Genomic DNA, 12019 nt, shown 5'->3' on the forward strand with positions numbered 1-12019 from the left:
AGAATGGGAGCTGAGAACCAACGGGACCCCGGGAGCTGTAGTTCTGTGGCCACTCCCTGCCTATAGAGCCAGCCCTGGAGCAGGGAAAGAACTACATTTCCCAGCAATCCCTTAGCAGCTATCAAGAGGAAAGGGAGGGGTAGGAAGTGAGGTAGCTGAACCATGCTGCAGGTTGCTGTGAGTCGAAAGGGATGGAACTGTGAATGGGGAACAAGTGTGCCCAAGAAGTAGAATGCTTTGCCCCAGATATCCCCTTCAGAAGACTTCCCCAGACTGGATTAGGGATACTAGTGTGACCTCAACTTGCAGCCCCCAAAGAAGAAATTGGGTGGATTAAATGGACAGTGCCCCCTCTCTATCTGAAGCCTAGCATGGGAGGTACATGGATCCCACTAGAATTTAAAATAAAAAGTAAGGGATGGGAGGCTCTGGACCTGGGCAGCTTTAGGTACAGTAGCAGACACTTAGGAGGATTTCCACTTCTGAGCCATGGAAGCAGAAATTGACTTTTCCTTTCCAGATTTAGCTAATATTCAGAAAGGGAATCTAGCACCTGCCTTCCAGATTGTGTGAAGGTGGTGGTCGAAGGCTATGACCATGAAGATAAGAAGATTCCCCATCATGGCTGCCAGGTAAATCAGCAGAAACACCATAAAGTGCAAAATCTGCAGCTCCCGAACATCAGAGAATCCTAGAAGAAGGAACTTGGTCATGGTGGTTCGGTTGGACATTTTCTTTCTCAGGACATCGTGTGATGGTTGCAGAGGGAGGGACAAGAGCAAGGGCGAGGATTAGATCAGTAAAATAACTCTCCTTTTGTGAAAACCACCTTAATTTCCTTGAGTCAGACCCTTAGCTTGTGAAGATTGGTGTAATATGGGAATGAGGATAGGGAAAACAGCCCCACTGATTCCAGTGGAGTTACTCCTGATTTACACCAGGGTGATGGAGAGGAGAATTAGGAACTAATCCTTTTGATGTGTTTGTATACCTCTGTCACCCAAATGTGCGCAAACTCTGGATAATGTTGTATAAATGTTACTATCCTTAGCTTACCGAGGGGAATCGGGGTTCTGGCTGGCCAGATTCTGCTGTCAGGGTACTGCTGCGAATGTGTGGTAATTTCACTGCATAACATGGAATTACTCCCCATTTAAACTGCTCTAAATAATTATACAGTGAACTCTAGTCAGGAATACAGCTCAGGAGTTCCGATGCTCAGTCCCCGATTCTAGCCTGATTCCCACGCTTGCTGTGGGAGACAGACCTTCCTGTTCCCCTCCTGATACTCCAACCACTCAACTAAACACCCTCCCAGAGCTTGGAAGAGAACCCAGGAGTCCTGACTCCCAGTTTGCCCCCTGCTCTAACCCACTTAATGCAACACGCATCCCGGAGCTGGAAATACAGGCCAGGAGTTCTCACTCTACCCACTGGAATCAACTCCCTCTCAGAGCAGGGAACACAAGTGAGGTGTTTCGACTCCCTCCACAAACTACTACATCAAACTGCATCTCAGCCTCTCTCCCAGTGACTCTCCACTGCCATCAGGAATGACTGCTGTGATTAACAATGGAGAGTCATTGGGCCAGTGAACATGCGTGAGAGTGATTCTTCAGCGTGGTAGTTGGGGTAGTCACCTGGTATCTGGAAGAGTCAAGTTCAAGTCCCTGCTCCAATGACTATTAAATTATTGATAGAAAATGGAGCAGCTACAACAGGAGTAGGGTGACCAGATGTTCCGATTTTATAGGGACAGTCCCGGTTTTTGGGTCTTTTTCTTATATAGGCTCCTAGTACCTCCAACCCACTGTCCCAATTTTTGATACTTTTTGTCTGTTCAGCTTAAGCAGGAGAGACTGAGACAGTCTCATTTCAGAACAGCCCGTAGCCCAGCAGCGCAGGCACTGTCCTGTAAAGTGGGAATTCAAATCACTTCTTATCATCAGTCAGAGAGAGGGATTGAACCTGAGCCTGTCACAGGACAGCCTAGTGCCCTAACCACTCAGCTTCAAGTTATGAGGGCGGTCTGTCCCAAAGTCCTTATGAGAGACAGAAAAAGAACCCACCAGTTCTGGCTCCTCTACACACTGGACTGAATTTCTTCCCAGGGTCACATATAAAACTCAGGAGTCCTAGCTCTCAGTCCTTGCTACTCTTACCCACTTGACCCCACTCCATTTCCAGAGCTGGGGATTGAATACAGGCTCCTAGTCCCCACTACTGCTAACCCACTTGACTCAACTACCTTTGCAGAAATCTAATAGAGAGATGAAACATTAAACTGAGAACTAGACACAAACTGATGCTAGATAGATAGATAGATAGTTTGATAGATCTAACAACAAACTAACAGAGAGACACAAGTAAGAAAAGAACCGATACAGAGAGTGAGAGAGAAAAACAGAACAAACCCAAACTAACAGGTAGATAGAGAAGTATAAACAAACTAATATAGAGACAAAAGTATAAACAGACAGATAGAGAGAAATAACAAGAAACTAATGTATACAGAGAGAAAAGCAACAACAAGCCGATAGTGTTTGTTATAATTTTTGGACAATTTTAATGTAAACCCTCGATCCATTCTAAAATATATGTGTGTCAATTTGATCAATTCCCCCACTCCCAATAGAATGAAACTGAGGCACGAATATTCTGCCTCCTCTTTCCTAAGGTAGATGTTTTGGACTGCCTCAGTTTCCCATGCCCAAATTGAGGTAAGAGTGAAACTATAAAAAAAAAATCTATGGGCACTTTCCATTTCATCCTTAAAGTGCCACTCTGTAATCCCCAAATATATTTCATTGCAAGAGCAAACTTACGGTGCCGGTCTGTATGGAATCCTCCCAGACTGAGATGTCTTTTCTCCTCCAGCTACAGACTGCAATTGGTTGCCCCTCTCTCTCTAGCCCCATGCACAACCCTCTATCGATCAATCTCTCTATCTAATGCCTTATCACTGTATTATGAGAGGCTGTTCCCGCCTCATACTGAGGCTGAGCTGCTGCAAATACAGTGAGATCTGTGCTCTCTGCATATGAGCTGTGTGTCAAAAACGCTGGTGCTGCAGGAATCCATATATGTTTTCAGAGGGCTTGTGGGACTCAGTCCCTGGAGTCCTCAACAGCCTCAACATTTTTGACCAGCTTTAATAGTGAGTAATTAAAACTGAATTAAATGCATTTGAGTTGATGTGGGTGCAACATTCATTGCAATTTTTTTTTTACAGCGTCTGCTTGTCATAGGAACTGTCTAACTAGGTAAGATGTTTTTACCATCCAGACCAGTATTCTGTCCCTGATAGTGACCAGTACCACCTGATTCAGAGGAAAGTTTAAGAGGCCCCTTAGAGGACAGTTCTTGAATAACCTGCCTATGGTGGAATCTCATCATCAGGTTGTGAATGGTCTATGGCATGAGGAAGGTGAGTTTCTATCCCTCATAGAGTTTTATCGACTCCAAAGTAACTGCATGCTCTCATTATCCAGATAGGCCGAAATATTCAAAGGAATATACTGGATTTGTGTGTCTAAATCCCATTGGCTTTTGACAGGAGAGGAGTGCCCAGCTCCATTAATTCTCTTTGAATATCTCACTTAGATTATTATTAATTACTTATTTTGTAGATTCCATCACTGACAATTTTCAAATCCAGATTGGACGTTTTACTAAAGGATCTGCTCTAGGTATTATTTTGGAGATGTTCTGTGGGCTGGGTTATACAGGAGGTCAGACTAGACAGTCACTATTGTCCCTTCTGGCCATGGATTCTATTAATCTAATTTGATCTCCACCAAAAATAGGAACAACATTTTCCCAAAAATTGACAAAATGGTAGATTTTTTAAAAAAAGATTCTAAGTTTCTATGAATTAAAAAAAATAAAATTTTCTTTAAATAATGGTATAGCAGGATTCTGATCCTCTCTCCTGTTTTTGAACAGATTTATTCAGATTAATTCCGGGAGATTTTAGCTGAATTAGGCAACACCTCAGGGTAACACAACTCCACCTCTCTCGTGGTGATGTAGGCTATTTTGTGTTCATGGAGGGGCCAACATGACCAGTGATGGGATTTTCAAGCTTGCCTATAGATGTTTGACCACCAAAATTCCAATTAGTTTTAATGGGAATTGGTCATCCCAGGCCCCTAGGTGAAAATCTTTTCTGGTGGCATTATTAAGGCTATTCTTCAATATTTTTATTAACGACTTGGATAATGGAGGAGAGAATATGCTTATAAAACTTGCATATGACACAAGTTGGGAAGGATTGCAAACACTTTTGAGGACAGGATCAGAATTCGAAATGACCTTGACAAATTGGAGAATTGGTCTAAAATCAGCAAGAGGAAATTCAATAAAGACAAGTGCAAAGTTCTTCTCTTACCAAGACAAAATCAAATGTACAACTACAAAATGGGGAATCACTCGCTAGCTGGTGGCATTGCTGAAAAGGATCTCGGGGCTAGAATGGTTCACAAATTGAATATGAGTCAACAATGTGATGTAGTTTCGAAAAAGTTTAATATCATTTGGAGTGTATTAAAAAAATGTCATATGTAAGACATGGGAGGTAATTGTCTGACTCTACTTGGTACTGGTGAGGCCTCAGCTGGAGTACTGTGTCTGGTTCTGGGTGCCACACTTTAAGAAAGATGTGGACAGATTGGAAAGAGTTCTGAAGAGACCTAGCTATAAATGGCAAAAAAAAAAAAAAAAAAAAAACCCACAAAATCCTGTGTTAACACAGAGTTAAGGTTGCCCAGTGATAGTCCAGACACAGTGTTCGAGTGTACGGCAGGCGCAAGTAGCGCCTGTCCATTGCAGTGACAAGGCACAGCCTGAGTGTGGGTGTTACGGGTGTTGTGGGGCATTGCCCAAAGTGAGCAGAGTTAAGGTTATGTGGACATTTACCTTACCTTATCTTACCTTAATTCTGTATGTCCTGGTTTTCAGAAGCTTGAGTTTTGCTGAACGGGACTTTCTGGATGGGCACGAGCTCTCACTGGGAGACCTTAACTCTGTTTCAATGAAGTTTTTCGCTATTTAATTTTCTAGATGTTTGAAGAGAAAGAAAAATGTTAGTAGGAGTAAATGTTCCTTATGTCAGCTGTAGATAGCAATGGATATGGAGGACAAGAGAAGCAAAAGGCTCTTTTCAGAACCACCATGTTTTTCTGGACAGGAACTCTATTCTGTGCCTGTCTTTTTCCCCTCACATCCACCCCCAGAAACTCTCCATAAGTGCAGCACAAAGTCGGATGCATCCATCTGCCACATTGGACGCTCAGAGAAGTGGCCTGTTAATCTTAATTAACTGTTCTGAACTGAGTGAATACCGTTCCAGGAGATGGTGCAGCCAGAACCAATACCTCCGAGAGGTGTGAACTGTTTCACTCGTACCAGTCACCCCAGGGCCAGCAGGGTCTTCACGGTGTTGTTGGTGTACACTTTCCATGTGACTATTCTCAGCTTCACACCCCAAGAGGCCGCGCTTCCCTAGACCCAGCACACATGAGGAAGGGGTAAGGGAGACGGGTTAAGCCCTTCAGAAGGGCAAGGACACGTGAGGGGAGCAGGTAGTGTTGGACCCCAATAGATGGATTTGGAACCTCCAGATATTGGCACATACATGGGAGGGGAAAGTGGGGCTGTCAGGTGCCCCTGTCCCCAATATTCTCCCAGGCTGCTGTCACTCACCCTCATGTTCCCCTTTCCAGTGCCCCACCACTCCCCATCTCCTAACCCCAATCTGTCTCCTATCCCACCTCCTCATTTATCCTCCTCCCCATAATCACCCCTCCTCTCACTGCCCCCCAAACTCCTCCTTCCTTTTCCACCAACTCTTCCACCCCCATCATCCCCCCATCTCCCAGTGAGCATGTGTATGAGGTATTTATTTTCATTTCAAAAATAGTTTCAGCACCTTCTCAATATTCAGCTGTGCTCAAGGGATAGTTCCCCAAGATTAGAAACCATTCAACAGAGGCAGATGCCTCCTGTTTTTAGGCACAGATTTCTGCCCAAGGTTAGATTTTGACTCACAGGACCTAGGTTTCTTGGCCAGAACATTCTCCTTTCATCAGCTATGGGTCTGCAAGTCAGAAACAGCTTTCAACCATCTCCTCCTCTCACCAGGCACATGCACAGTGCAATCCGTTTGGCGTGACTCCAAGCACTTCAAAGGCTGACACACCTAACTGAGAATTAAACACTGTGGCTAATAACACTGTCACTTTATTTCCCGCTGAGTGTCAGTGGATGGACTGCTCTCTGCTGAGTTGTCCCTTCAGCTTTGGAGACCCTGCATGAAGATCTGAACCCCGGTTTGATCTGTAACTATGCACAATGAATCAGCACCTAAATGCACCAACTGTATGAAAAATTAGAAATACTCCACTGCAGTCCATTGATTTCCCTCTCAGTAACCCTGGTGTAAATCAGGAGTAACCCCACTGGAGTCAATGGGGCTGATTCCCCCATCACTCATCTCAGGGGTAGTCCATGGTGTTACACTGGAGTATGTCTGGTTTCAGGGAGAAGAGATTCAGGCCCTTTGACTCCAGCCTCTGATGCATCCTCCATCCCCTGAATGCTCTTACTCTAGTCTCCGGGTGTCTCCTTCCCTCTCCCACACACAGCCCAGTCCTGCAAACAACCCCCCGAGCTCCTAATCCCCTTCCTCCCCTCTCACAACCCTCCACCTCATGGACGCTCTTGGTCCCTGTTTTTTGAGAGTCCCCCTCCATGGTCCAGAGCCAATTCTCCACCCAGAGTTCCTGACTCAGCTTCCTCAGGGATTTCTGTTGAACCCCTTTGCCCACCAGTCCCCTCTTCTGCTCAGCTCCACTCCCCTGATATGGCCCCAGCCCCAGGGATCAGCTCCCGACCTCTGCTTCCTCCTGTCAAAGTTCCAAACACCAGACATTCTCTCCCGATTCTGTCCTTTGGCCAGCCCTGGCCACCATTTCCTTCTCACAACACTCTCCTCCTTCCTGTGCCTGGCCCTCTCTACAGCTGGGAGAGACTTTCAGTCCCTCATCCCATTTAGTCCATCACCTGTCAGCCAAGCCGGCCCAAGGAGGGGAGCAGAGGGCACCCATCTGTGGAGTAGATCCCTGTGTGCTAGGAACTGCAGAGACCCTGCAACTCAGGACATCCAGCGAAGGGACACCGCAATGGCTGCTGTATAATATGGTGATGGGGGCATGATAGAGAGAGAGAACCAAACAATCCTGGAGGTAGATAGATAGATAGATAGATAGATAGATAGATAGATAGATAGATAGATATGACCAATGATTCCTAACACTGGAGGCTCGAATGCATCACAGTTTGGCAAAAATTCTACAAAGAACAGCACAGTAAGTTTGCCATTTCTATTAAATATGTTAGAGTATTAATAAACAAGGCTAATTTAAGAACATACATTTGAATTAGGTTTGGAACTCTTTAAGACTTCTGCTATCAAGTCAAACAATCATCTAGAGCCTATCAGAATTTCTTTTATCAAAAATAATATATCCAATTATTCGTGTTTGGGCAACTGAGAAAAAAACATTTTCAGCTAAAAATTGCAGAAAACTGAAAATTTTCTGCCTAGATCCACCCATATGAATTATCCGTGAAATATGTTTGAGGATACCTGAGACTTTCTATGAAAATTTAATTAATTGATAGCACAATTCTCCTTTGAAAACAATTTAAGCAGAAAATTTCTCACCACCCTTAATTGTAAACTGAGCTTTTAACAAAGACTGGGGAATGCAAATATTGTCCAATAATACAATAATTTCAAACCTGTACACTGTCTTGAATCTCTTCTTATTTCTGATTCAAAGGGGTAGCTGCCAGATGGTAAAACTGAGTAAGCAACAAAGCTTATAGCCCACAGAATTTGTTTTGTACCAACTAGTGTCTTTAAATTCAGGATGAGAGTTGAACCAAGGAGCCAAAACCAATCTATCCTGACATGCAGGGCAGTTGGATTTGGGGAGATCAAGAGGGCCAGAACCCAGACATCTTAGTCTAGCACCATATCTGGTGTTCAACACTGCTGCCAGATTCAGTAGACCTTGATGTTGTTCATAAAGAGAGGCTTGGTTCAGTTGCAGAGGGGCTCAGCCAGATTTATTGTCAGCAAAGCACGGTACTAGCGCCCTATCCAACAGGTCACAGGGGCACAAACACATGTATGCCCATGACAAGGTAAAGGCTCAGTCAACATAACAGGATCATGTGCCCTTGGCCGATTCAAAGATGTCCCACCATGACTTCTCCTTTTATACATTGATAGAAACAAATTTCATATTACATTCTAGATGTTGTTAGTTACCAGCCCTACACCTAGAACCTGCTGGGTCAAGAAAAACATCCTCATCCATTATCCTGTCCTCCCTTCCTTATTTACGAGGGGTCAGTGTGCTCCTGTATCATCTTTTGGGAATTTGTTTACAAAGTTATTTGAGAAATCTGTGTGGTTTTGTTCCATCCTCTCCGATCAGGAATGTGCTTACTTGGTTAGTCAATAGCTGGTGTGTTACTATTCTGCCAAGGTCAGGCCTAGTTTGGTTTGCAGCCTTTGGTTCACACTGTTAGTTATGCCTAGGGCCAGGGCCAGCTCCAGGCACCAGCATAGCAAGCAGGTGCCTGGGGCGGCTAATGAAGAGTGTGGCGGCACATCCGGTCGTTCGGCGGCAATTCAGAAGCAAGGGCGTCACGGCCTCTCGGAGCGAAGGACCTGCTGCCGAATTGCCGCCGTAGAATGAAGTGGTGGTAGAGCTGCCACTGTTCGCGATGGCGGCTTGTTTTAATTTTTTTTTTATTTTGCTTCTTGGTTCGGAAAAAACACTGGAGCCGGCCTTGTTTAGGGCTCTAGCAAGGCCTCTACTTACGGCAGCCAAACCGTGGGCATTGCCCTTGTCTTTCCCTTCACCGCCATCACATAATGTACCGAGGAAGAAAATGTCCAACCAAATCACTGTGACTGAGTTCCTTCTCCTGGGATTCTCTGACATTTGGGAGCTGCAAATTTTGCATTTCATGCTGTTTCTAGGGATTTACCTGGCAGGCCTGACTGGGAATATTCTCATCATCACAGGCATAGCTCTCAACCACCGTCTTCACACACTCATGTATTTCTTCCTGAACAATCTGTCCGTCCTAGATCTTAGCTCAATCTCCATTGTCATCCCCAACTCCATTGCCAATTCCCTCATGAGCACCAGGGCCATTTCGTATTTTGGATGTGCTGCCCAATACTTTCTCTTCCTTTTCTTCGCTGCAGCTGAGCTTCTCTTACTGACCATCATGGCATACGACCGGTACTTCACCATCTGCCAACCACTGCACTACGAGTCAATGATGAACAGGAGAGCTTGTGTCCAAATGACAGCCAGTATCTGGACCAGTGGGGTTCTAAATTCTGCACTGCACACTGGAAACATGTTTACAATAAACTTCTGTGGAGACAATAAGATGGAGAAGTTCTTCTGTGAAATCCCCCAGCTCCTCAAACTTGCTTGCTATGACTCATGTCTCAATGAAACTGGGGCTATTGCCTTTAGCATGTAATTTGCCTTAAACTGCTTTGTTTTGATAATTGTGTCATATGTTTTGATCTTCAAAACAGTGCTGAGACTCCCCTCTGAGCAGGGCTGGCATAAAGCCTTCTCCACCTGCCTTCCTCACCTCATTGTGGTCTCCGTGTTTTTTTGCACTGCTAGTTTTGCCTATATTAAACCCACCTCCAACTTAATCTCATGTCTGGATCTCGTGGTGCCAGTTTTTTATGCCCTGGTGCCTCCCATGATGAATCTGATCATTTATAGCATGAGGAACAAGGATATCAAATCTGCCCTGTGGAAAATGATTGGGTTACAGCTATTCTCCAAAATATAAAATGGCCAACTTTCTCCCATGACCATCGTCTCATTCTGTGTTTCTTTATAAATATAATCAACTCTTGACATTATTGTCTCCATGAGAACATAACGTGCAATCCGTTTTGGATTAAATACCACACTGAGGTATTTACACTGGTAAATATCTAGAAAAAAACCCACTCAGATCAATGGAGTTTTTACAGATTTACACCTATATAAATATCCTGTCTTTACACAGTGGTCAATGTCATATGCTTCACAGAGAATGAACAGAACAGGGCAATTATTGAGTGACCCATCCTGTGTTGTCCAATTCCAGCATCTGGCAATCAGAGACTTAGGGATACCCAGAGCATAGGGTTGCATGCCTGATTCTCTTGGTCAATAGCCATTAATGGACCTATCCTCCATAAACTTATCATGTCTAGCTATCCATCCATACCCCTCCATCTATTGATCGATCGATCTGTCTGAGGCTTATGTACTGCCACCCACCACCATGGTATCAGAACACTTTCCATATAAAATCAGTTACCATATCAAAGTCACATGGGGGTCTCTGGCTCTTCTCCTTATTTCAGTTTGGGGAGTAAAGATTCTGCCCCCTCCACGGCCCCGAGGCCAGAGGAGCTCTCTGCTCCCAGTACCGAACCAAGAGCTCTCAGCCTCCGCCATGGCGATGGACTCAAGGTGACAGTGGTTGCCTCTTGTGGCAGAGCTCTTTTGCTGTAATGAACCCCTGGCTTTAACGAATGAATGGCTTGGATCCCCAGGGGTTCATTCTAACGAGGATGTACTGTATTTTCTTGGTTGGTTCATTTGTTTCTTTGTTCCAGATGTTTTTGGTGGGTGGGGGTTTGGGAGGGCGAGGTGTGTTTGATTATATGGGAGTATCCTTTGATGTCATCAAGTATCGGGTATTACCAGATCAGGCCCCAGACTGAGCATGCGCCTATCTTCCCCTGGTTCGTGGTTCACTAGCAGAGACGGGGCCTCCCTGACTGGACTTAGGCATCTCTCTCTTAGAGCTAGAACAAACTCCTGTCCTCGGCATCTCCCATCGACTAGCTCAGATGCCTCCCCTCCTAGTGTGCTGGATTTTGTGACTCCCATTCTTAGGTATCTGTCTCTCCTTATCCGTTGTATAGGGAGCCCGGAGGCCTGACTCAGGCTGTGTGTGACCCTATTGTTGTCTCAGTGATTTTCTAGGTGCCTAAAAGTTAGGTGTTGCCACACTGTGGGTCACCATTCCTGGTTCTCTTTATGGATCCAGGCCCCAGGGGGTATTTAGGCAGCTAGTAGCTTTTTCAAAAGCAGCTAGGCAGCTAACTCCCTTTGAAATGAATACGTTTGGACACCGGGATGCTTTAGAAAGACCTACCAGGCACCTAACACCTTTGAAAACTGGGCCTTAAGTGATGAAATGCAGGTGTCTATACTGGGCAATGATACCCTGGTGTGCAGCTGTGGGTCCATTGACTCTTGATCTTCGATATCCACCAGAGATCATAGAATCACAGAGATGCCGGTGTGGAAGCAGAGAAAGAACTGACAGGAAGGATCTGCAATGCATGACTGTTCGTTAGGCAGAGTCAGGCTAACTGTAACCCTAATAACGCGAGATTTGTAGAAGCGAGGATTGTCTGAGGCGAGTGGGAAAGAACTCTGTGAGAAGTTGTTGCCACCTTGTGTAGATAACGTGTAGAAAGTATTGTATCTAGGCTAGAATCAAAAGAAGTGAGAAAAATAAGACATCAAGATGGCCTATGTATAAACAAAATGCAGCTGTTGCTTGTTATTGTCTGTAATGAAAAGTATAAATGCTTGCTGTAATTGTTTACCTGTAGAGAGACCTGCTTAGCTCTATCCTTTTGCGCAATTGTGAGAGAAAATAAAGTATCTGACTTGCAGTACCCAAACAAAAAGTGAGAACTCTGTTATTCTCCGACACCGGGCTGGGAGGGACTGGAAGCCAAGAGGAATCGGGTGCCTGGCTCTTTGAAAATCCCATCTTAAATTCCTGGAAAGAAGCGTCCTCCCCTTTGAAGAACATTCCAATATCTCTGCTGATTCTGTGGCTGGCGACAGCTCACCTGATAGAAAAAACATGTCTTTTGTAGGTATATTATAGA

At 44.8% G+C, this 12019-nt stretch overlaps 1 pseudogene; it reads left to right on the forward strand.

Moving 5' to 3' along the window:
• The first annotated feature begins 8967 nt into the window (after positions 1-8967).
• LOC117887491 lies at positions 8968-9903 on the forward strand (annotated as a pseudogene).
• The last annotated feature ends 2116 nt before the right edge of the window (positions 9904-12019 follow it).

This window comes from Trachemys scripta, chromosome 14 (assembly GCF_013100865.1).
Source record: "Trachemys scripta elegans isolate TJP31775 chromosome 14, CAS_Tse_1.0, whole genome shotgun sequence".
Classification (NCBI taxonomy): Eukaryota; Metazoa; Chordata; order Testudines; family Emydidae; genus Trachemys; species Trachemys scripta.